This window comes from Engystomops pustulosus, chromosome 4 (assembly GCF_040894005.1).
Source record: "Engystomops pustulosus chromosome 4, aEngPut4.maternal, whole genome shotgun sequence".
Classification (NCBI taxonomy): Eukaryota; Metazoa; Chordata; class Amphibia; order Anura; family Leptodactylidae; genus Engystomops; species Engystomops pustulosus.
Window position 1 is genome coordinate 192,792,431 of NC_092414.1, and position 25,178 is coordinate 192,817,608.

At 40.2% G+C, this 25,178-nt stretch overlaps 1 protein-coding gene across 3 annotated transcripts in view; it reads right to left on the bottom strand.

Annotated features, from left to right (window-relative positions):
- ADGRL1 (adhesion G protein-coupled receptor L1) overlaps positions 1 to 25,178 on the bottom strand; it is a 249,552-nt gene that overhangs the window by 219,838 nt on the left and 4,536 nt on the right. The window lies entirely within an intron of this gene.

The following is a 25,178-nucleotide window of genomic DNA, read 5'->3' on the forward strand; positions in this document are numbered from 1 at the left end:
GGAGGTCTTCGAGCCCCCCCCCCCCCCCCTCAGGGACTGTAGGAACGAACCACACAAAGGGTTTGACGGTAGCCATGTCAAGATGCAGACGCGTAGGCCGGTGGCTGTATATAAAAACAATAGACGATTTCTATTCCAACTAATTCCCAAGTCTATGCTATATACATTGGAATAAATATATGCATGGTCTGAATGAGTACTTAGCTTTTAGAAATGGAAATGGAACATTTCTTGCTTTGCATATGTGAATTATTATATTCTTTTAATAAGAAGTTATATTGTGTGGACCAAAGCTCATGGTCTGAGTACAGGGATATGCAAAGGAGAAGCTGGCACACCATCAAGCATCTATGACCAATAATAATCCATCGCTTAGATGCTTACATTACTCTAGTGAAGGCCAACGATAATGCTGTCATCAATGAATTATTTATCCGGGCAGAAGGACATACCAGGTCACATAATAAGATCTAAATGCCTTCTTTTATGTAGGTTATCCTCCCAAGAGCCCAAAACATTGTTAAATTTATCTTCACAGCCTCTGGCCATATAGGTTAACATATACATCAACTCTGACTCATTAGCCAGACTTCTCCACATGTGTCTAGCAGGACGTTTCCCAACATACGAGTTACTTGGCCAATGTCCTGATCGCAGCTTCAAACATCTCTTTTTCCATTGTTTAAAGCCAGAAAACTCTGAGGATGTAGAATTTAGAGTCAACTTTTTGTTTTCTGTGAAATGTGGAGCCTGTCTCCGGGCTTTGCCAGGACATATGCACTAAAGTATCATCCAAGATTAGGTCTTTTCTAAGCCAGACAACCCAGAGTCAACAACTGTTGATCTGCAGAAAGAATCAACCTACTTTTAGTTTTGGATATCATTTTTGGGAAAAAAAACCCTACCTTTCTTTATATCCAGGATGTCTAAGTTTTTCTGGGTAATAAGGGGTTTCCAGTGTGTTGGAAATGTTTGCAGAGTTTAGGTTCCTGCCACATCAATGCAGGAGCAATGTGAGTGCTGAGAGGAGACAGGCCCCAGAAACGTATAGATGGGGGGCATTTGCTTTGGCAGAAAGAAGCTTTATGTCAACAAAGAAAAGACTTAAAGGTTTACTTTGATACATTAGTACCTTCTAATATCTCATTTATGTACATTAGGGTCAAAATATTCACCTTATTTGTTTCACTGCAGCAGCTTTCCACTAATCTAGGTGTAAAGGACACACTAGAGTCCACTGAACCTAAACCTAATGGCCCAAGGTTCAACTTACATCAAGACAATGGTCAGTCCCCACCAATGTACAACCCAATCCTGTAGTGTGATGGAGGACGTATCTATCCTGTGGCCGTGGCCTATGAAAAATACAACAGATGTGTTACTCTTACCTTTTTTTCAAGGCAGCCCTCCAATAAACATCCCTACTGGTGAGAAGTGGTATTGCACTAATGGAAGCTATAGCAATATGATGCCAGGTGACTGCGAACTGGCAGCTGTCTTTGATAAGTAAATTAGTGATGTGTCAAGTTACCAATCAATATCTCTGGCAGATTGAGGAACATTTGTAGATAGTGTACAATGTATAATCAATAGAGTCCTAATAACATATATAACAGTCTCATCACATCGCCGCAGCTCGTATAACGCATTACATTAAAAAAAGAAGCTGCAGTAAAAATCAGCTAATGTTTAACTTTTATGCTTTACCGGATATGTCACATATAAAAATCAAAAATATTTGCCTTTAAAACTGTCATTAGTAATGCAATGTATCTTTAGGCAGAATATTGCTGTCACACTCCCCATATTTTAAGGTAATGGGAGCTATAATGGGGTTAATTGGGAGATAATAGAATATTTCCAGCTGAAATGAACATAAGTGGCCATTTTTTCCCAGGAAAATGACTCAGAAATGTTGTAATTCAGGTGACTGAAACAGCGGGATGATATTGACTAAGTACAAGATTTAGAAAGCCAATTGTAATATGGAGTCACTGAGCGACAGTCGATCGCCCGAATACTGGCTTAAAATGCATGTTATTTTCTTACTAAATGTGGTCAAATTGTGAAGTCCGCTAACAAGCTCCTCCGGGGACTCGATGAAAGACCCTGTCCAGGGGATTACAATTAAGAACAAGTCTTGTATTATGGCAGAGTATAATAAAAATAAGAGAAATGTGCAAGTAAAAAACTAAAACACTTACTAACTCTGCGGGTTGTGGGTAAGACTTCTATTACTGATAACTCTGCTATCATACCCTCCTATGCCACAGACTGGTGGGTATGGGGCTGCCATCAGAAATATCTGAAACCTTCCTATCATTTCTTTTAAAGTGTACCCCACCACACGTATGCCTGACTGTTGCAAGATATGTAATGCCTTATCACATCCTGTATTGCGATGCAACAATTAATAAAGTTTGATGTTGAACCATAAAGTGTACCCCACCTTTATAAAACTTACAAATCAGTACATGAAGAGTAAATGACCCACATTTAATAAGGCTCCTGCGCATGTTTGCTGTCAAACTTTGCAGGTTCTTCAGGGGTAGTTTTAAGAGGTGGCAAACTGGGAATTTGCCCAGGGCCACCTGTCCTTAAGGAGCCCACTGCATGTGTCTATATATCTATCATCTATCCATCTAGTTATCTATCTCCTATAATTTGCAGGACTAAAGGAGCCTATTTTTGACTGGTGATAAAATAGTTTTATTTTGGGGCCCCACTTTTAGTTTTTTCCAGGGCCCCACTTTGTCTAAAACCGGCCTTGACATTCTTTCTAGTGAAAACTGCTTGCACATGTATGTAAGAAGTGTCTGCACCACATTTGTGTCCCGCACGACCCTTGTGTTGCGGCTGCACTAGGTATCATGCAACACAAATTTTTGCACTGAAGGGGGCGCTCTGGTGCTCAGTTGGACTATGCACCACATTTATCCTGCAGTCTGAAAGAAATGTGTCACACGCCCCTTGTTAAATGTGCACAAAAAAAAAGGTGCACTCTGTCGGGGCAGTGTAGGAGACGCCAAATTCATGCAGAATGTGCACCAGAAATCCTGAATCTGGCGCCCCCTGCACACTACACAGGACACTGCACAGACTGCACTGTTCTTAGTAAATGTGCCCCATTATGTTAGATGTTTTCTTTCAGCTACCCCCTCTAAACTGACTCTGACTGTGTTTGCCATCCTCTCATAGCTGCTGTGACTCACAGCTCCCCTCCCCTCTCCATAGACTTTATGTAATCAGATATCTCAGGGAGGTTCTATCTTGTGGCTAGTAAGAAGGAATTCAGCATTTTGTAATGAAACGCAGATTAGGAAGAAATGAGGTAACATGAGCATGAAGCAACACTTTCATCTATCAAGGTATATTACAATGTTATTTGTATTTACTGTGCTACAAAACTCTTTGAAAAGTTAGTGGCCATTTAATATCTAGTACAGGCGGTCCCCGACTTAAGAACACCTGACTTACAGACGATCCCTAGTTACAAAGGGACCTCTGGATATTGTTAAATTACTGTACTTTATCCTTAGGCTACAATAATCAGCTATAACAGTTATCACAGGTGTCTGTGATTAAGCTTGATTGTTAATCCTGGTTCTTATGACAAACCAACATTTTTAAAATCCAATTGTCACAGAGACCAAAAAAATTCTGTCTGGGATTACAATGATAAAATATACAGTTCCGACTTACATACAAATTCAACTTGAGAACAAACCTACAGACCCTATCTTGTACGTAACCCGGGGACTACCTGTACTTCCATACTTCTGAGATGAGACATCAGGAAGGCTCGGAAGACAGGAGCAACAACGAGCCAGCTTAAATAAAATATACAAAATGTTATGTAAATTCCATTCAATTTCCTAAAATGTAACCTTCCTTGCATTTTATGAAGGACACCCACCCAAACTACAGTATTTCACTCTCAAATTCATACAACCTACACATTTGACCCCTAAATGAAGATTTGAACCTGCACCAGATCTACCAAATAATCAAAAAACCTAGAAGACTTTTCTACACAAATACAAAGCAATACATAAAAACACATAAACACATTCCACCCTCTATACTAGACCACTAGTAAACTAGTACAGAATACAAAACTAAAACGTTTCCTCATCCCACGTGGGTCCGGGATTTTCTTAATGGAAGGAAACCCAGAGATGGCTCCAGAATTGTCAGATATTTGGATTTTTATTTAGGGGTTCTGTTCTGGGTTCTGTACTTGAAGAAGTTCCAGAACCAAAATATAGTGAGGCATGAATCCAGCTGACGCATTCTGGACAGCACAAAGGGCAGTGCGCTGGTGAAACGCATCAGTAGGATTGATGTCCCTTCTCTTCTCCTTTTTTTGCGCTTGTCATGATTTGAAGGCTTTTATTTAATATGGAATAAAAAATTGGTATTTTTGAACTATTTTTGGTGCTTGGACTCCTTCAAGTTTTATTACAAGTATAGAACACAGACCAGACCTCCCCCCTAAATAAAAATCCAAATATCAGAAAATTTGCCTACACTTCCAGGTCCCAGATCACACACTTTTATAGCTTTAATTTGGATGATACTACGTCACTACTATACTACTACATTGGATACTATATCGTGCTCTTGCTGTATGTGTGTACCTTACGGTAGTTTTCATTGAACTGTCATTGTGCTACTGTTTCATTATACATCATTTTTTGCCTTCACCATATCTTCCCCCAGTGATCACCACATCGGCTTCTTGCTAACTCTTCAAATGATATAGAGAAATGTGCAGCGGCCACCAGGATGAAGGATTGTAAACCAAGCACACTGACATACTGGTGTGTGCCCCCTCTGGCAGGGCCTTGTTTTTTACACTAAAAGGCTTTTAAAACTATGCAAATGAGCCTATGGAGCTCATCTGCATAATTTTAAAGCCTTTTTTCCTTCAAAACAAGTGCATAGGAAGCTGAAAGAAGAGCTGATCCTGCCAGAGAGGGCAAACACCAGTATGTCAGTGTGCTTGGTTTACAATCCTTAATCCTGGTGGTAGATGTCCTTTAACCCATCTTTTACCCTTAAAAAAGACGCCAAAGTTAATAACTCGTTGTACCACCCTAGACCACCATAGCTAGTGATATTACCCCCTGTACTTCCCTATACCACCAATATTCTTTTCTTCTATTGTGTTATGTTGGCTATAGCCGGGTACAACTAGTTCAACTGTGCGTCTGAAAGTCTAAAAAACATAGTATTACAATTATTACACATAGTATATACATGTCTAAAAATACACCAGATGTATTTGTTATGTGGAATGTAAAGTCAGTTGAGTCCATAGCACATTAACATATCCCCGAAGGCTAGAATTATCCCAGAAATAATAACATCACCTAAAACAACGGGCCCTGTCCCGAAAATTCAGGTCTTGTGTTCACCACAAAGGACAATATCCCGCAGCACCCCACAAGAGTCTAAACTATACGTCTGTACACAAAAGGAAAAGTTCTCAGAATGGAAACCTTCCGTGTACATCTAACAAGTTCCATGCAGCAAGGCATAATTATTATCATTTATTTATAATGTGCTAGCATAATTTATTGAGCTTAACCACATAGAAAATAATATACTGTACCCGAAACAGATACTCCTACGCTGCTACAACAGTGGATGGAAGGCGGATATCCTTATAAGGAGACGGTAAACCATGGCTGCATATAGCACACATGTCCGCCCACATCGGAGGCATAAAAGTTCACACCATAGACCATTCTTGGGTCTTAAACTGTAGGTTTACTGGCTCAAAGGAATTGTAAAGGATTATCTACGAATGTAGCAGAGTGGACCTGACACAAGTCGTGAAGATGTCACAATGTGTTTTCTGTAAATGAATAAGAATGGCTGCATTATCTCTAAAGGGTTTCCCAGGCCATGCATAAAAATAACCTATCCTTAGGATGGGACATTAATAAGAGATCAATGTGGGAGCGGCACAGTCCGAAGCAGACGGCTCTGTCCATTATGTAGTGCTGTGAAGGCTTATTGTGGGCCTGGCTCTGGAGCACAGTCTGCAGTAACCCTGAGCGGCCCCTACACAATAGACAGAGCTGTCTTATCCCGGCGCTGTCCATGTGTAGCTGTTATCCGTTACATCTTATATCATGTCTAGCTGTTATCCCTTGGATGTTATATCATGTGTAACTGTTATCCCTTGGATGTTATATCATGTGTTACTGTTATCCCTTGGATCACTTACAATGTTTAGCTTTTATCCATACATAAACATAGAAAGAGATGACGGCACTCACCGGTTCCAAAAGCATGAAAAGCGTCCTTTATCGGCTTGAGAAAGCGCCACAGTGCGTGAAACGGCCCCGTTGCCGGAACCTGTCTGTTTACCCCCCTGCATGCTTCCCCACCAATAAAGGACGCTTTTCATGCTTTTGGAACCGGTGAGTGCCGTCATCTCTTTCTATGTTTATGTATGGATATCTTCTTATATACATTGATTGAGCACCGCTGGAAAGTCCTGCCGTGATCACCCCTGCCCCTGGAGAGTCGGGCCACGCGTTGGGCTGTCGGCGGTATCGTTGGGGCTGTGCCCGCCAGAGACTTTTCACCATTTAATAATATTTAGCTTTTATCCGTTGGATCTCGTGCTATGTGTCGCTGTTATCCATTGGATCTTTTGTATGTGTTGCTGTTTTCCCTTTGATCTTGTACCATGTGTAGCTGTTATCCCTTGGATCTCTAACAATGCGCAGTTGTTATCCATTGGATCTGGTACTGTATAGCTGTTATCCGTTGGATCTCATATCATGTGAAGCTGTTATTCCTTGGATATTGAAGCATGTGTCACGTTTATTCCTTGGGTCTTGTACCATGTGTAGCTGTTATCCCTGAGATCTCTTAAAGGGGTTTTCCCACAAACATAAGTCCTGTAGATAGGGCCTAACTTGCTGATCGGTGGAGATCTCAGTGATGAGACCCCCACAGATCACAAAAACAAGGGGTCTGATGGGGTCCTACGTACCTCCGTCCCCTTGTCGCTCCGTCTGAGCACTGAGACCCCCACCAATATGCAAGTTAGGCCCTATCCTGTGGGTCCTGTAATGTTAGGGGAAAACCCCTTTAACCCCTTAAGGACGCAGCCATTTTGTAGCTTAAGGCTCAGCCCGATTTTTTGGATTCTGACTTGCTTCGCTTTATATGGTTATAACTTTTGAACACGATTCTGAGATTGTTTTTTCCCCACATGTTGTACTTCATTTTAGTGGTAAATTTTGGCTGATAAGTTTTGCGTTTATTTACAAAATAAAGAAAATATGATACATTTTTTGAAAAATTTGCCATTTTCGAAATTCTAAATCACCGCGTTTTCAGGCAGACAGATTTACCACCTAAATAAGTTGCTGAATAACATTTCCCATTTGTCTACTTTACATTTTCATAATTTCTGAAATGTCTGGATAATTTATTTTGATGTCACGCGGCTTACAAATCGAATAGCGCTTTTCCGGATTTTCAGAATTGACTATTTTGGGGATAAATACAGTTTTGAATGAAATTTTACATAATTAGCATCAAAACCCCCTATATAATCTACCCATTTTCAAATCTGCACCCCTCAAACTATCAGAAACAGCTTTTACGAAGATTGTTAACCCCTTGAGATCTTCATAGTAATTGAATCAAAATGGAGGTGAAATTTAGAATGGTCATATTGTTCCCTTATACGTTCATTTAGCACTAAAATTTACACATTTCCAAAATATAAAAAGAGAAAACTCACCATAAAATTTGTTCTGCAATTTCTCCTGAGTACAAAGACCCCCCACATGTGGCTGTGACTTGTTTTATGGGCGCACAGCGGGGTGCAGAAGGGAAGGAGGGCGCTGCAGCTGCCAGGATTTTAGTTTCCTCATTGGCCCCTTTTGAAGGCTATAAAATTTTCGCTTTTTCGTTATTGGGGCCATGTGACGGCATTTTTTTTGCGGGATGAGATGCTTTTTTCATTGTTACCATTTTGGGGTTGGTATCACCTATTGTTGAAAATTTAGGAACTTTTTTTGAGGGCAGGAGTAGAAAAGCATCAATTCTGTACTGGATTTTTTACTTTTTTTTTTTTGGTGTTCACCGTATAGACTAATAATCATGTTATCTTCATTCTATGGGTCGATACGATAACGGGGATACCAGACATGAATATATTTTCTTACGTTTTACTAAATTTGTCAAACAAAACCCTAATGTCGGGAAAAATCTATCATTTCTGTATTGCCATCTTCCAAGTGGCATAACATTGTTACTTTTTTGGCTACAGAGCTGGTTGATGGCTTGTTTTTTGCGGGACATGTTGTACTTTGCACCAGTATCATGTCTGAGTACATATGGCTTTTTGATCACATTTTATAGCATTTTTTGTGGGATTGAAAAGGTAAAAATCATAATTTTTGGAGGGTTTATAACAGTTTTTTTTTACGGCGTTTATCGTGGGGGTTCAATAATGATTTACTTTTATTCTACGGGTTGTTACGGACGCGGTGATACTATATATGTGGGGTTTGTGTTATGATTTAGACTTTTTTTTGAGTTATATGTCTCTTTATATGTTTTGGGGGTTTGGGGCATTTTTAGTGATTTATGACTTTATTTTTTTATTGAATAACTTTTTTTTTTACTTTTTCACTTTTATACCATGGGATATGAACAAGCAATCATCTGATTGCTTGTTCATGATAATATTCTGCAATACTGATGTATTGCAGAGTATTATCAGTGTCAGCCTATACACTTGCATAGGCTGGCACTGTGCCAGTAAGATGACGTCACAGACGCCATCTTACTGGCAATTCTTGCAGGTAACTCTGGGGTCCAGATCGGACCCCAGAGTTGCTATAGCAACGATCGGCGCCCCCCGAAAACGGTTCAGGGGGGCCGATCGTAGGGGAAAGACCCCCCAGACGCTTGTTAGATGCCGCGGTCGCGCTGACCGCGGCATTTAACGGGTTAAGCACCCGCGATCGGAGACAACTCCGATCGCGGGTGTTACACTGGGGTGCCGGCTATTAGTTACAGCCGGCACCCCGTGTTTCCCGATGGCGGTTCAGCTCTAATCTAGAGCCGAGCCGGTTAAAAGTTTAGCTGGTTTACAACTTCATAAATAAACACCTCAGCTGCTGCATACATTCATAATACATACCTCAGCTGCTGCATACATTCATAATACATACCTCAGCTGCTGTGGAACATCATAATACACACCTTAACTTCTGAAGAACCTCATAATACTTGTGTCACTGAAGAACATCATAATACACACCATAGCTGCTGTAGTACAACACAATACACATCTCAACTGCTGCATAACCTTATAATACACAGATCAGCTGCTGAACGTTATAGCACACACTCAGTTGCTGCAGAACACCATAATACACACATCAGCTAACAACAGTTTCAAACAGCCATGTGCAGTCCATATTTTATCGGACCACACACGGCTGCACTAATGCTATTTTTTTCAAAGATCAATGTCCACAGCTGTTATTTTAACGCAACGTGCAATCGATCCATTACAAAGTAGGATATGTCCTAGTAGGTTTTTCACAGATCACTCTTAGAATATAGTATATGGGAATCTGATGATTCTCCCCCTCAGATCCTTATTACTTCCATATTTTCCGATGTTATAACTTACATGGGATCTTACGGGCCTGTGTTATATCGCCAACTGCAGCAGTTACGTTTACTAATATCTCGTCTAGGGAGTTCTAAACCATTTATTTTGTGAGTCAACTCATTAACCCCTTGCGCCACAAAATTACATCCCACTGAAAAATATAGAACGGTTCTAGCGCTACCCTGCGCCAAAAATAATAAATGCAGCCCAGAAAATACAGATAACCAAAAAACAGGAATTCTTCCATGGGAATTTTATTTTACTTTTTTCGATGGGGTGATTGCTATTTTTATGTCGATGCCTTCAAAAGAACATTTTGGATAAAATTCCAATGATTAAATTTTAAACACTATTTTTTTTAGAGACCTCCACATCCATATGTGTGACTGACACACTACCTATTTATGTTTAGTACTGCTTTACTTTGTTCCCGGATCTCTCCCCGTCCTGTGACCATTTTGCTGTAGTGTCTGCTCCACTGACCAGATGTGACACTCCAGACGTGGCTAATGACTTGTGCAGGACAATGGCTGTAATGATGCCGTTAATGCTTTTAATGAGAGGTTGAACTCTACGACTTATATAAGAACAAATGAGGATGGGATCCCGGATTCACTGGCTCATGCTTAGATCGCATCTTCTCGGGGCTTCTTCCTCTGTTTACTTGTCCCAATATTACATACAGATTTACATAAGCCTCATGCACAGGGTTGTAAAACAGTTTAATGCATGCAAATTTGCACCCATTTAACTCAATTGGACTGTACAGTACCTTTGTATGCCTGTCTTTGAATAAGGTAACATGCATAGATTCTTGTACCATTGGATCCTGCACTCAGCTTCTAACAGACCTTTGGCTTCCTACTAAGAGGCCATGGATATGAAATGTAAGAAGATTACCAGTAACGGTGCCTTGATCTATGAGTAAGTGTCCCTGGTAGATTTCCTTTAATAATGAATACTGTTCATAAGGTCCTGGAAGGTAAATTGGTCATGGACCATTAGGATCACATGACCCCTTTTTCTGTGTCTATTTTATGGACAGGAATTACAGCTGATGAGGTAAAAGTCCTTTTGTTGGAACTGGGGGTTTCACTTAACATTTCAAGAAAGTGGTGCAGAACATTTAACAGAAATATACTGGTAAATTACCTGACATCCTGCGCCTCACATTACAGAAACCTCTTCACCCCTTTGTAGGACAACTACCACCAGGATGAAAGATTGTAAACCAAGCACACTGACATACTGCTGCGTGCCCCCTCTGGTAGGATCTGCTCTTCTTTTAGTTTCTTATGCCCTTGGTTTTTGTTTTTACAAAAAAGGCTTTAAAATTCATGCAAATGAGCCTGGAGGCTTTGTGCTCCATAGGTGTTAAGGAAGCCCCTCAGACTCACTTGCATAATTTTTAAAGTCTTAAAGTTTTTCCCCAAAAACAAGAGCATAAAAAGCTAAAAAAAAGGATGGATCCTGAAAGAGGGGGTACCCACCACTATGTCAGTGTCCTTGGTTTACAATCCTTCATCCTGGTGGTAGAAGTCCTTAAAGTCTTCTCAACTTCCAAAGTGGGTGAAAGGGACTAGCAGTTTGTTAAAGGAAATCAGCAAGCGAAAATAACAAAAAAAAAGCCTACAAATACTCAGCTGTGCTTGAGGGCATGCATAATTAGCAGCCCAGAGTGCCGGACATCTTGTCGCCACGTTCTGTGATGCTAATTATAAGTTTGCTTTCTAGGCGATCCTGGCGTGTAGAGACTAGTGACGGACAGCGCCAATATCAGATGAAGAGGAGCGGAGGTGACTATATGTAGCCTTTTTAAAAATTATTTTCTGGTTAATTTTCTTAAATAGCAGACATTTCCTACTACTAAGTTCCTTCATTCATTACAACTCACCGCAATTGTGGCAAAATGGAGTTATAAAAGGTATGCTATGGTCATGTTCCTGGAGTGCCTCGTCCTATAATTTATTCACTCCTGTGTTCTGCTAGCAGTCCTGCCAAGTCCAGCCCCTGCACAGTGCATAGAGCAGGACCGGAAGTAGAAGAATAGATTAGGATGAGGTGCCCTGGAGCCCCCCGGACTGATTAGCAAAATGTTTATAACTCTATATTTTTGCAGTAAGTTATAACATAACAGTTATAATAAAAGAAGTCCTGTGGAGCATCAGTAAATCTTTCAAACACTTTGTAAGTTGAGAAGATTTGAAGGGGTCCATGTTTTCTGTAATGTGGGGGGATATTAGGTAATTTACAAGTATATTTCTGTTAAATGTTCTGCACCACTTTCTTGAAATGTAAAGTGAAGCCGCCAGTTCCTAAATGTCTTTTACCTCATCTGCCGTCATTCCTGACCACAGACAAAGGGGCACATTTACTAAGGGTCTGTCGGACGCATTTACATCGGGTTTCCGCGAATTTTGCACTGAATTGCTCAGGGTTTTTAGTGCACGCGATCGGATTGTGGCCGTCGGACAACCCTACTGATTCGGACAAACCGCGGAATTTAAAAAACAAATTGTGTCGCAAGATCAGAACTTACATGCACCGAGAAGAAGATGGTAACTCCGGCGGACCTCGGCGGTGGCATCAACGGGACAGGTAAGTAAATGTGCCCCAAAGAGTCATGTGCTCCTAATTGACCTTAAGATAGAATTCATTATTAAAGGAGATCTAGCATCACAATCCATCATGATAAACCAGGGACACTTCCTTATAGATCCAGACCCCAGAACTGTACATCTTCTTATATTTGTTATCCATGGCCTCTTAGTGGGAAACTGAGTTAAATGGGTGCAGTATTGCAAATTTGTACTTTCGGAAAAAGTGATCTTATGTCAGAATATAAGAAGAGCCTTCCTTTTCGGTATATAACATTTACAATGGGCGAGGGCTTTAACAGTTAATAAATATTCTGCTTATCATTGCTGATCAGTAGATTTCTTATGTTATGTGATTCTACAACATCTGATGTAACATGGATAATGATGGTTGTTTTATATTTCCATGGAACCTCCGTCTATACAGTCCTGTCACATATACAATGTATATGTGACCCAGAATGCACTCAGAGGCTGCTGCAGTATCTGCTCTTTAGAAACAGTTGTCAGAAGGCAGAGACCAAGGTAACCATAGCAACTGTGTGAGCTCTGCCTGGTTTCCATGGATACCGACTATGGTTCAGGACACCCGGAAACCGGAGCCGCCATCTTTGGGGCAGTGTGATACACGGTGTGCGGTCCCACCTCTGTCTCCCATGTGAATGATAGGGCTATAAATACATGTCTGAGGCCTGGGGATTCATACTGGAAGGCTGCAATATATACTAAAGACCAGAAGCCTGTGCCCAGCATACAAAGGGTTACATCTATATCCACATTTCATCTATGTCCTTTATAGCATTCCTGCTACACCCTGACAGTGTGCCACCCCCTGCAGACTAATACATGGGCACCACTAGCAATCATCCCAGAAAACCGAATTATACATGTATCTTTTCAGAAATTCACAGATCTTCTATCTATCATCATCTATCTCCTATCTATATATCATCTCATATCTATCTATCTATATCATATCTATCATCTATCTCATATCCATCTATCTATCTCATATCTATCTATCTACATATCTATCTATCTATCTATCTATCTATCTGTCCTTCTATATCTATCTATCTATCTATCTATCTATCTATCTATCTATCTATCTATCTATCTATCTATCTCATATCCATCTATCTATCATCTATCTATATATAATGTATCTATCTACCTATCTATTATATATCTATCACTCTATCTTATATTTATCTATCTTTCCATCTATATATACATATATATTAATTTCTCCGTCTGTCATTTATCTATCTATCTATCTATCTATCTATCTATCTATCTATCTATCTATCTATCTATCTAAGTCCAAAAAATAGGCAGCACTCCAAGGTTGTAGTCAAAAATGTGAGGGTGAAGCTTTATTCCATGGCAACGTTTCGGTGGTTTAATCCACCTTTATCAAGCTTTATCATGCTTGATAAAGGTGGATTAAACCACCGAAACGTTGCCATGGAATAAAGCTTCACCCTCATATTTTTGACTACAACCTTGGAGTGCTGCCTATTTTTTGGACTTATCTACAAAAGACCGCTTGCCACGGAACTTATGGCTTTGCACCACTTTATCACTTAACCAGTAGTGCTGCTCCGGACTTCTCTTTTTTTTCTATCTATCTATCTATCTATCTATCTATCTATCTATCTATCTATCTATCTATCTCATATCCATCTATCTATGTATCTATCTAGCTCATATCTATCTATATCATATCTATCTATCTCATATCTATCTATCTATCTCATATCCATCTATCTATGTATCTATCTATCTATCTCATATCTATCTATCTATCTATCTATCTCATATCTATCTATCTATCTCATATCTATCTATCTATCTATCTATCTATCTATCTCATATCTATCTATCTCATATCTATCTATCTATCTATCTATCTATCTCATATCCATCTATCTATCATCTATCTATCTCATATCAATCTACCTATCTATTATATATCTATCACTCTATCTTATATCTATCTATCTTTCCATCTATATATACATATATATTTATTTCTCCGTCTGTCATCTATCTATCTACAGAATATATTTATCTATTCTGTGCATTTCTAATTATCTAATCCGCCTATCTACTTTTTAGTGAAGGTATTAGTGTGGTATTTTATTTACTCAAGTGTGATGTTTTAGTTCACGAAAGAAACGTTCATGAGAGCCGAAACCTTTTCCTCTCGTACTACTTTTCAGATATTGCAGTGCTACCTGTTTTTGAAATTTTATCGTCGTCCCTCTGGTCACAATTCTGGCGCTTACATCTAATTTGTGCTATGTTTGCGTTGGATCTATCTATGTTATATCTATCTAATATCTTTCTAACTCTAAGGGGGTCATTTATCTTAGTCTGATGCCTCTTTTTTGGTTGCATTCTAGAGACTTTTTGAGCGCATTAGGGGTATTAGGATTTTGCTGTGTAGCAGTGATCCTGTTTTGCGCCTTATTTGTCTTTGTGTTTCTCCTGCTTCCAGATGTTGGTGCCTCAATTAACATTGATTTGCGCCGGTCCCTTACTTAAGAACACCTGACTTACAGACGACCCCTAGTTACAAATGGACCTCTGGATATTGGTAATTTACTGTACTTTAGTCCTAGGCTACAATAATCAGCTATAACAGTTATCACCGGTGTCTGTAATGAAGCTTTATTGTTAACCCTGGCTCTTATGACAAACCAACATTTTTAAAATGCAATTGTCACAGAGACCCAAAAAAATTGTCTCTAGTTACAATTATAAAATATACAGTTCCGACTTACAAACAAATTCAACTTAAGAACAAACCTACAGACCCTCCTACGTAACCCAGGAACTGCCTGTTATAATTGTGAAATAACACGCCCATCCTGACCATACTTAGGAAAGGCAATGGTATGATTTGCTCAACAAAATAAGGCGCAAAAAAACCCCCTTTATTTGACAAAGACAAATCAGGTGCGAAAAATAGACTCACAAAAGGCGCAAAAAGAGCTCAGGGAAGGGGGAAATAAGATAAATGACCTCCTATATCTCTCAAATCTATCTCTCACATATCTGTCCTATATGTCATATCCATCCATCTAATATTTATTAATTGTATATCTATTTAATATCTCTAATATGTATCTATTATTTTATATCTATGTCATACTATTTCTCTTTCTATAACTTTAACATAAATCTGACATCTTGGACGGTATTTTCATTTACTGAAAAATCCTCTATTCGGGTGCAGTCAATAGTCTGCGAGGAGAAGTGACTGCGCGTTTGGCACAATCAGTCCCTTATTTCAGATTGCTCCTTGTGAAGTGGAAGAGTCTAATCAAAAGCATCAAGCAGCATTTAATGTAGCAACTTATTGTCCCCGCTGAAAAGCGCCTCGAAATTTAAAGGGACGCTCTGATTTGTATAAATAGTGATTACTGAGAAAGTGATTTGCTTGTACCTTACATATATACAGATATTGGGGAAGTGAACCCATTACAGAACAACATGGATTCCTTGTTCTCTTGAGTGACATTATGTGTTTCGTACATTGCGGCTCCACATATGGTAATAATATATACATTTCCAGCCGTCATTTACAATTAGGGTGATGTCACAGGCAAAAAAAAATAAAACTTTCAGAAATCAAAATGAAAAGAATCATTTTCCCTGTTATATACACAAGTAAAGTGGCCTGCAGTGCATTATGGGTCTAAATTAGGAACGGCAATGGCAATCACACCAAGGAACGACAATCATCTACTCAACGTAAAGGCTGAAGGTCCTTCGATATTGTCTTTATAAAGGAAAAGCCATAGTAAGCAGGCGACGCCTGTAATGCAGGGGGGACAGGAAGCCTAGGGGCTAGAGTAGGTGGGTGTCACCTTCCCCCAGGGGATCGCGGTCCCCCACGACTATTTGAAGGCAGCGCTCCTCTTCCTCTTCGTCGCCACTTCAGTGGGAAACAGACGCCCACCCTCTTTGGTGACCTGTGATAATGAATCTGTCATGCAGCCTGGGGCGGGCCTATGAGGGCCGGTGAGAAGTGAAGCGTCACTGATTGGGGAGTCGGTCTATTGGTGGAATTATATATACTGGTCACGCCCTATGGGTGGACCTAAGTATTAAAGGTTTTCGAGAGTCCGTGACACTTTTGTCAGCCCTTAGAGCCAGAGCAATGCGGTGGGGCATAGACTTTCTTTAGGGGGTATGTTTTGCTATTTATGTTTGTAATATTGTCAATATTGTGTCTTGGTATTGTTTTATGGGATTACATATCTTTGTAAAGGGAGTGGGAATACTGGGAATATGAGGTCTTGGAGTTTTAGTTCAAAGAGCGTATCTGGAGTCCCATCATTAAGAGGTTGGGGGATGTGGCTGCAGTATTTGTGTGTGCAAGGGTTAAAAAGTGGAAATAAAAACTACTAAAACTGATGATGGATAATGATTGGGCTGGCATTTCCTGTGTTTGTGATAATCCCCTCTACCCCTGGCGTATTTGGATATTAAGCAAGAATTGAAATCAGTGCCTGTTAGATACAGACTGTCCCCTACTTAAGGACATCCAACTTACAGACAACCCCTAGTTACAGACGGACCCCTCTGCCCACTGTGACCTCTGGTGAAGCTCTCTGGATGTTACTATAGTCCCAGACTGCAATGATCAGCTGTAAAGTGTCTGTAATGAAGCTTTATTGATAATCCTTGGTCCCATTACAGCTGGTCTTGATATCAGCCCTAACATGACCAGTTTTATAAAGGTGAAGCTGTCCCCACCCCATTCCACCTTCCCTGCCAAAAAAGTGGCAGAAAATGCCATAAGTCACAGGCCCACATTTACTAAGGGCCTTGCACCAGTTTTCTGTCTGACTTTGCACATTCTTTTAGATGCAAACTGCTTTCACAGGTATTTAAGTAGTGTCTGTGCCACTATTGTGTCACACATGACCGTTTTGTGTTGCGGCTGCACAATGTTGCGGCATTTCTGCAAACAGTCCGACCACCCACCACATTTATCATGCAAAGTCCGACAGAAATTTGTTGTAAGCCCTAAGTTAAATAGCGGTGCACTCTGTCGCCAGATTCATGAAGAACATGCACCACAAATCCTGAATCTGGCGCCCCCTGCATTCTGTGCATTTCTAATCATCTCATATGTATCCGCCTATCTACTTTTTAGTGAAAAAGTGTGGTATTTTATTTACTGAAGTGCAAGGTTACAGTTCACGAAAGAAACGTTCATGAGAGCCGAAACCTTTTCCTCTCGTACTTCTAGATATTGCAGTGCTACCTGTTTTTGAAATTTTATTGTTGTCGCTTTGGTCACAATTCTGGCGCTCACATCCAATTTGTAAGCACTGTTTTTAGTAAATGTGGGCCATAATTCTTTTGCCTCTTATTATATCTGGTGTGACATCAAGAGCTGCCACATTGTGCCAACCTCCCCCATCACAATTGTCACAACTATTGTCATGCCTTGCATGCCACAAAACTGCTGTACATGGTGTGATAAATCGACTCCATAGTTTTCCTACTCTACTCCCAATTTGATTCTGTAGCTCTTTTTGGGCCCCTACATCTAAGAGCCGGTTCATACTTAGTTTATTCCATATGTCCTACTTGTGTGGGTTTCCGTTATTTCAATAGATAGCTAAGTTTTCCTTCCAACATTCCTACGTATCAACGGGAGAATTTTAAGGGTAGATGCACACAATGTAAAAAGCGGCCATGTATCATCATTTTTAATGGCAATACTTTTTAATAGTTCGGTGCCCACAGCCATTACATCACTGGAATGAGCGACTGATGCGCTAAATAGTATAGTTTAATGTAGTTTAGTTATCGGATCTGTGAAAAACGGATGCCTGAGTGATGCAAACCAGCTATGAAAAAAGTTTGGCACGTCCGTATGCGTGTAGACTAAGCCCCTTCTTTTTAGACCCATCTGGAGGCCAGAAACACAATCTGAACCAATCAATTTAATGAAAATTGATACCTAGGTTGGGCTTATTCCACTGGAAAATCCCAGTGATCACCTACAATTTTTGTTTAGACCTGGGTGCAAGTTGTTACTTTGCACACAGCACCAGCACAAGTATTCATAGTCTTGAAGTTCTTTTTAGTCCCCCCCAGTATTGTGTCTTTATACAGGTGGAAATCTGTTGGATGGCATCAGGTGTTGGATGGCTTTGCGTGGGTTGATCTATGTATTTTCAGAGATGATCAATGTAACAGAGTGTGGCACAATATATAGTATCTACGACCAACTCTCTCATGGAATGGATACACAACACAAAAACGGCATTCCCATATAATGGCGGCACCTTGTAGATAATAGACTATGGTGTCCTTTACACGAGGAAGGGGGAATTGTAAAGTCTGGCACTTGCAGGGCACGCGGACACAGCTAGAGATAGCTTTACTCCGGTTCCCCTGTAACAACTATGTCGTTATGTGTGTTAATTAACGGGGGAGTGTGAGCTCTGGCAGGGAAATTACTGGGTAACAACACAGCGCTAATTAGTCTGATTCGTTAATAGGCGTGTGGCACCGGCCCTTTAAAAACAGGGGAGGGAGGAGGGTCGGGTCTCAGGCCGGCAGCTGAGCTCTCTCTGCATGGTTACACGTAGCATGGGAATGTACGCCGCATAGAAACCCTGTGCATCTAATAACACGCATGTACTGGAATCTAATGCTACACACACCCACTGCACCCACAACATGCCAAACACACACATGTGCTCATACGTGTTTCTAAAAGGGACCACTCACAACTTCTTCTTTTAATAGAAATTGCATCACACAGATTATTTATAGGGAATGTACTGGAATTACACATCACTGATTCTCAGCCCCAGTCAAGTGTGTAGCCCTGAGCTGCAGTACCGAGCACTGCCACTACCAATTGTGAGTAAATACATATAAATATATCATTTATTTGTATAACAATAGGTTTTCTTTCTATTTATTATCGATTTTATTAAATATCTATTACGCCATCTCAAATTAATATAAATATTTATATGTATATCCCATCAATTTTCTATCTCTCTCATATAAAGCAAAAATACAATAGCAGCACAGCTAAAAAATGCTACCCTTGATAAAGTTGCAGTTCCTGGCGCACAGCCATGAATTTGTGACTATTTGCCTCCTTAAGCCACCTCCAAACCAATTGGTCATAGAGGGGCGTGTAGTGGACTGTGCCGGGCCATGGATTGGCCAGTACATGATGCCAATTGTTTGCCAAACAGGACGTTTGTACAATTTTCCAGATGTAGCGGCAGCTGCCGGATGTACTAAGAGGGTGCCGCGTGAAGAACATGAAGTGCTGGCCCATCATGATTTTTATAAATTTCCCCTTAAAGAATATAGGGGTAATTTATCAAATGATGGCGCATGATGCACCCCTGTATGATGTAAACCCCCTGGATGTATCAAGAGGTTCCGGTCATGGCAGGTCCTGTCTGTAGTGACACCAGGTGCGACCTGCTTCACTTGGAGTGGTGGTGTATGGGGGTAAATAGCCTTATGCCAGGAATTGTGACTATTTCAGGGCGTGTACAACAGAAACCAATAAATCTACCACATAGTCCTATCTTGGGACTCTGACCACAGTCCACTATTAATAGAAAACAGCAACCAGGCAGCTCTCCGAAGAGAAAGGTGAAAAAAGTGTTTTATGCACCTTTTGCAAACACCGCGTTTCAGCTGTTCTACAAAATCTGTATTAAAGCGAAAAAGAACCGCTGAAACACGGCTTTTGCAAAAGGTGCATAAAACTATCGTTTCACCTTTTGTCCTGGCATCCTGCCTGATTACCTATTTATCTATATATTTCTTCTCTATATCTATCATCTATCTCTATATCCCTTCATCCCTATATCCCTTCCTCCATCCACCTATCTACCTATCTATCCCTATATATCTATCTATCTCTATGAGGGTCATTTATCTTTTCCTTTCTTTGTTGCTTTTGCACCGTTTTTCTGCCTAATAGCTGTTTTCATAGTTCATCACCTTCTATTTACAAAACATTCTGCAAAATCCTCAGCTCAGAGCAAGAGCTCAGAACTTTGTAGAATGTTGCACATAGTACAGATAAGTGTCCCCATGTAATTCTGCACAGTATCCCCCTCATACAGCAGTGTATCTGAGTGGAATACTGTGCAGAAATACAGGGGTGCAGCAGGAGACCAGCACTGGGGGATCCCCTCCAGGAGAAGCCCCTGCTGAGGAGGTCACTGGGTGCAGGGTGTCACACACCTGGGTGCTGCTGTGAGTGTTATCTTCATTCTGGGCTGTGGGAGAAGCAGAGAGGAGCTTGTAGCAGGATGACATGTAAGTGCCCGAATCTAACATTGCGCCTAAACTGTTTTAAAGTAAAGTGATTAATAAGAGGCAGGAAATTAACTTATCACAGATGGTGATAATACTGGCAAAACAGTGCGCCAGAATTTAGGCGCAACTACTACACTTAGGCGCACAAAAGTGATAAATGTGGCCCTATGTGTCATTACATTGCGCCTCTTTACAGATGTTTGCACCCAATTTTTTATACTATTGCACCCATATGGGTGCATGATCATTCTTAGGAAAGGCAATGGTATTATTTGCACTACAAATTGCGCCTAATAAAAAAAAAATAAAAAACCTGCATATGACGAAGAGCCAAAATGTCAAAGACTAATTAGGTGCAAACGATAGACTCGCTACAGGCACAAAATGGGCACAGAGAAGGGGGGGGGAAATAAGATAAATGACCCCTATATCTATGTATCTTTCTATCTATCTATCTATCTATCTATCTATCTATCTACTTCTATATCTATCTCTATATCTCTATCTATCTATCGATCTATCTATATCTCTCTATCTATTTTATCTATTTATATATTTGTCTAACATCCATCTAACTATCCATAAAATACATCCAATATTGGATATGTTATCATTCTCACACAGGATTTATTAAAGAAAATTCCATTTCTAAATTTAGCAGCAATCTGCTAGAAATATACAGGCTTATCGAGATAATAATAGCCGCATTACTGACAATACCAACTTGAAGAACGTAGCCAAAAACCAACGCAAAGAGCACAATAGTACACACATCCAGCGCTGTGCCACACACACAATGATACACACACAGCAGAGAGAAGAATGGCGCAGATTATGAGGCCTCATTACCCTGATTGCCAAATTAACCATTCATTGTGCTCTGGTTATAGCCACACAAGGATCATGCTCACATTATTACACAGATGTTGTTTCCATCGCTGGCAGAGGAGAACATATACACTATACATACACTATATATCCATGGATTGAAGCTTTGGGGATTTGGGGGATTTTTATCTAGTGGGACTCCTGCCTAATCCATCGAGGCTTTGCACCCACCCATCGGATTGGGTTTAGTTCACACTGTGCTTGAGATTTCTAATCATATGTATCTCTCATCTATCTATGTATCTTCTAATCTAATATCTACCCATGCTTTTGATTTCTATCTAAGTCCTCCGCCGAGACAGCTTTCACATTAACACTTGTTTCCAATGAGTGGTTTGGATTGAGTGAATTATACGGTTTTCATCTTATTTATTTGTGAAGTGACAAAATATTCAGCAAGTGTCATATTCGGTATCTAGGGCTGGTAAGGTTCTATGGAGCGGAATGAAAATCAGTCAGAATTATGCGGAAATTTGCATCAATTATTGGGGTACATGCCAAGCACTCCATGCTCTTCTACAGTGATCACAGGGATTAGTTGTGGATAGGTTTCTGTCACTTTCAGGGACAACCACTTTAATACCCTATGGGCCCCATTAGAATTACATCTACTAAACTGCGGAACGATATGACATTGTTACCCTGCAATGTTAGTGACAAACATGGCAACTGGTGAAACTCATCCGCTCGCTTCATATTATAATGGGGACCAAATAAAATGTGAGAAAAACTGGTTTTCAGTAAGTGACAACACCTTCCAAAATGTGACAATGTCTCCCAATGACAGGAATTAACGTTATCTACTAAAGGGTGATACTACATTGTGATGAGGTGTAACAATCCCATCCTCTGACTCATACTCCAGTCATCAAAGAGTGCCGCGCACTTACTACACCGAGTACAGGTCAATGCACTGGATCTTCTGACTACTTAGAGGAATGTTCCATTTCTTCCAATGATTATGTTATATTTCATTCATACCTGTTTGTACAATTGTTTACGCTACCCCTAGTTGCTCCTTCATACTAGATGTTAGATTTTTATTACATCACTGCGACTCTTGGCTCTAATGTTGTTTCTTATCTAAGTGTATATATTGCCTGTTTCTCCGAAATGTTAGTGTTGTTAAAGGGAACCTAACCCACCCAAATAAATTCTTCATACAAACTATGATGAAAAAGCATCTCTCTTAACCCTAAATGGTTCCTCTCCATGGCTGCAATGTTACAAAAATCAGTTATATGCAACTCACCTCAGATGAGTCCAAAGATATTAATGGAGTCTTGCATATAAAATTTTACTTGAATCGCCTGCATCCTTGTTCTTGATTGACAAGTCTCACTGCTAGGACATACTGCTGTATGGAACTAGCACTTAGGGACTATCTGCCAATATTCAGCTACAGACATATACAGCTCTATTCACATATTATCAGGGTTGAGAGAGATCTCTGTTGCATCATTTAGTTCTTGATGTCATCTAGGATCCTTTACCCAATAACATTTTCATATTAACATATGACCACATGAAATCACACCGCCCTTCATGGAGGATGGGGATGAGTAGAAGTCCATGGAAGCTGCCGTGATTTCATGTGATCAAATACATACATGAGCAAGATGTTAATGTTCCTGTTAAAGGAGCTTAGATGACATCACCCTGGTCATATGACATGAAGTGTTGAATGGTAAGGAGGCACATGGCATGGGGAGGAGTTGATGGGAGGGGCCAGCTGTGTAGGACATGCCCCCTATGATGCCAAGTAAGATAACATTAAATTGAGTGTGTGGGAAACCATTTTTAGCTAAACTAAGGGTGGCATTTAGTTAACAGGGCTCTATGGAAACCTCTCCCTAGCTGTATTTGTAAAAAATGTGGTGATTCTTTAAGAAAACTTCCATACAAGAGGGTGTCTGGACAAAAGGTTCCCAGTCTCTGCAAAAATTCTGTTTGTTGTCCTGGTTTCTAACTTTGTCATGTTTACCTGTACCTGAACCTTTACCATGTTCATTGACCCCAGCTTTATGTATATATAAAACCCTCTGCCTGTCTAACCTTAGTACTGTTACAGTAGAACATGATGTCATGATGGCTTATCCACCAAACACATCCCCTTTTACTGTCATGCACTAGTGTCTCTTGATCCATCCTGATCAGCTGCCACTAAACCAAGACTACTGCTGCGACAGCAACCTGACGTCCAACAATAATAACAATAATAATAATAATAATGAGGTAAACACTTAGATGACACCCTCTGGAGAAGCCCCAGTTCAATGGCACAGTGGCTCAGGATGTCTGATTTATATTAGCAGTAACCTCACCAACCCATTCACAGGTCCCATCATTCAATACTGAAAATGACCAATCCACTCCGCATCTAATGGATCTGAGATTTTTTTTATCTGAGATTTTTTTCACTATTCTTAATCTGTTGTGCAACCATAGTAACTGGGAAGATCTGCACCACTGCAGTGACAACTGACACTGGCAGGGCTATGCTAGGCCTGGTTAGACCCAACAGCAGCATTTACGTAGAGGTAACAGTGAGAATTGAGAGAAGATACTAAATAAGCAGTGAAAAACGCTTCTGACTTCTCTGTGACATCTCTGGCAACCTCTGACAATAGGGGATCCAAATGGTTCTGAACCTTCCTAATGTTGCGGTGACTCCCAACCATAAAATTATTTTAGTTGCTACTTCATAACTGTAATTCTGCTAGTAGTCGTAATGGTCCCCTAAGTAGTCATAGTGTCTGCACCCAGTAGTCACAGTGATCCCCCCAAGTATTCAAAGCGTCTATCTCCAGTAGTCACAGTAGTCCCCCGAGTAGTCAAAGCACCTGACCCGAGTAGTTTTACAACTCTCCATATCTCCTCTCTTATCTCTGACTGCCAACCTTCCCATCCTCTCAATGAGCTAGGATTAACATCATCTATAATCTAAATCTCCTGTTTCCCAAGACTCCTGTTTCTGCTGCACCAGTTCTCTGGAACTGGAAAATCAGACTAATAAAAAATATCCATAGCTATAAACAGTCTCTTAAAACATAAATTCTGTATATAAGCCTTCCACATATATGCCCCCTTACTATACCTCCTCTCTTCTACATTGTCTTACAACCTGATTAGTTTCTTTCAATCCTAACCTCCAAATTCCATGCACTCAACATCACTTTTGTGTCTGTACATTCACAGATATTCAACGCCATCTCATTCAGCTTTAAAAGCTCAAGTGCCGTATTATAATTACCTTGTTCTGTAAAGATGTCTGGACTTTTACCTTCTATGGTTCACCTATGTCCTCAAGTATACAGCGAGGTTTTACAAGTAGACCCTCACGCCTACCGTACTGTTTGTTCTGACGATTATTATCTATACATATACTCTGTAATTACTAAAGTGCTGCTGAATTTGTTTGTTAGAGATGAGTGAATTATTAAATATTTGCTTCACTGAATTTTTTGTAAGATTCCAAACTTTGTTCTGAGCCGATGTTGCAGTAATTGTCCTGGGAGTTGGTATAGGACCCCCATTATAGGACCCTCATAGGACCCTCATTAGTCCAAGGTTTCTCGTTTCATTCATTTTTTTACTATTCAGTTTTCGCTTAAACAATAACAACTGAGGCCTAACTAATGCGGTGCAAATACACAATAACGGAACCATCAAGAGTTGATTTAAATCAACTGACA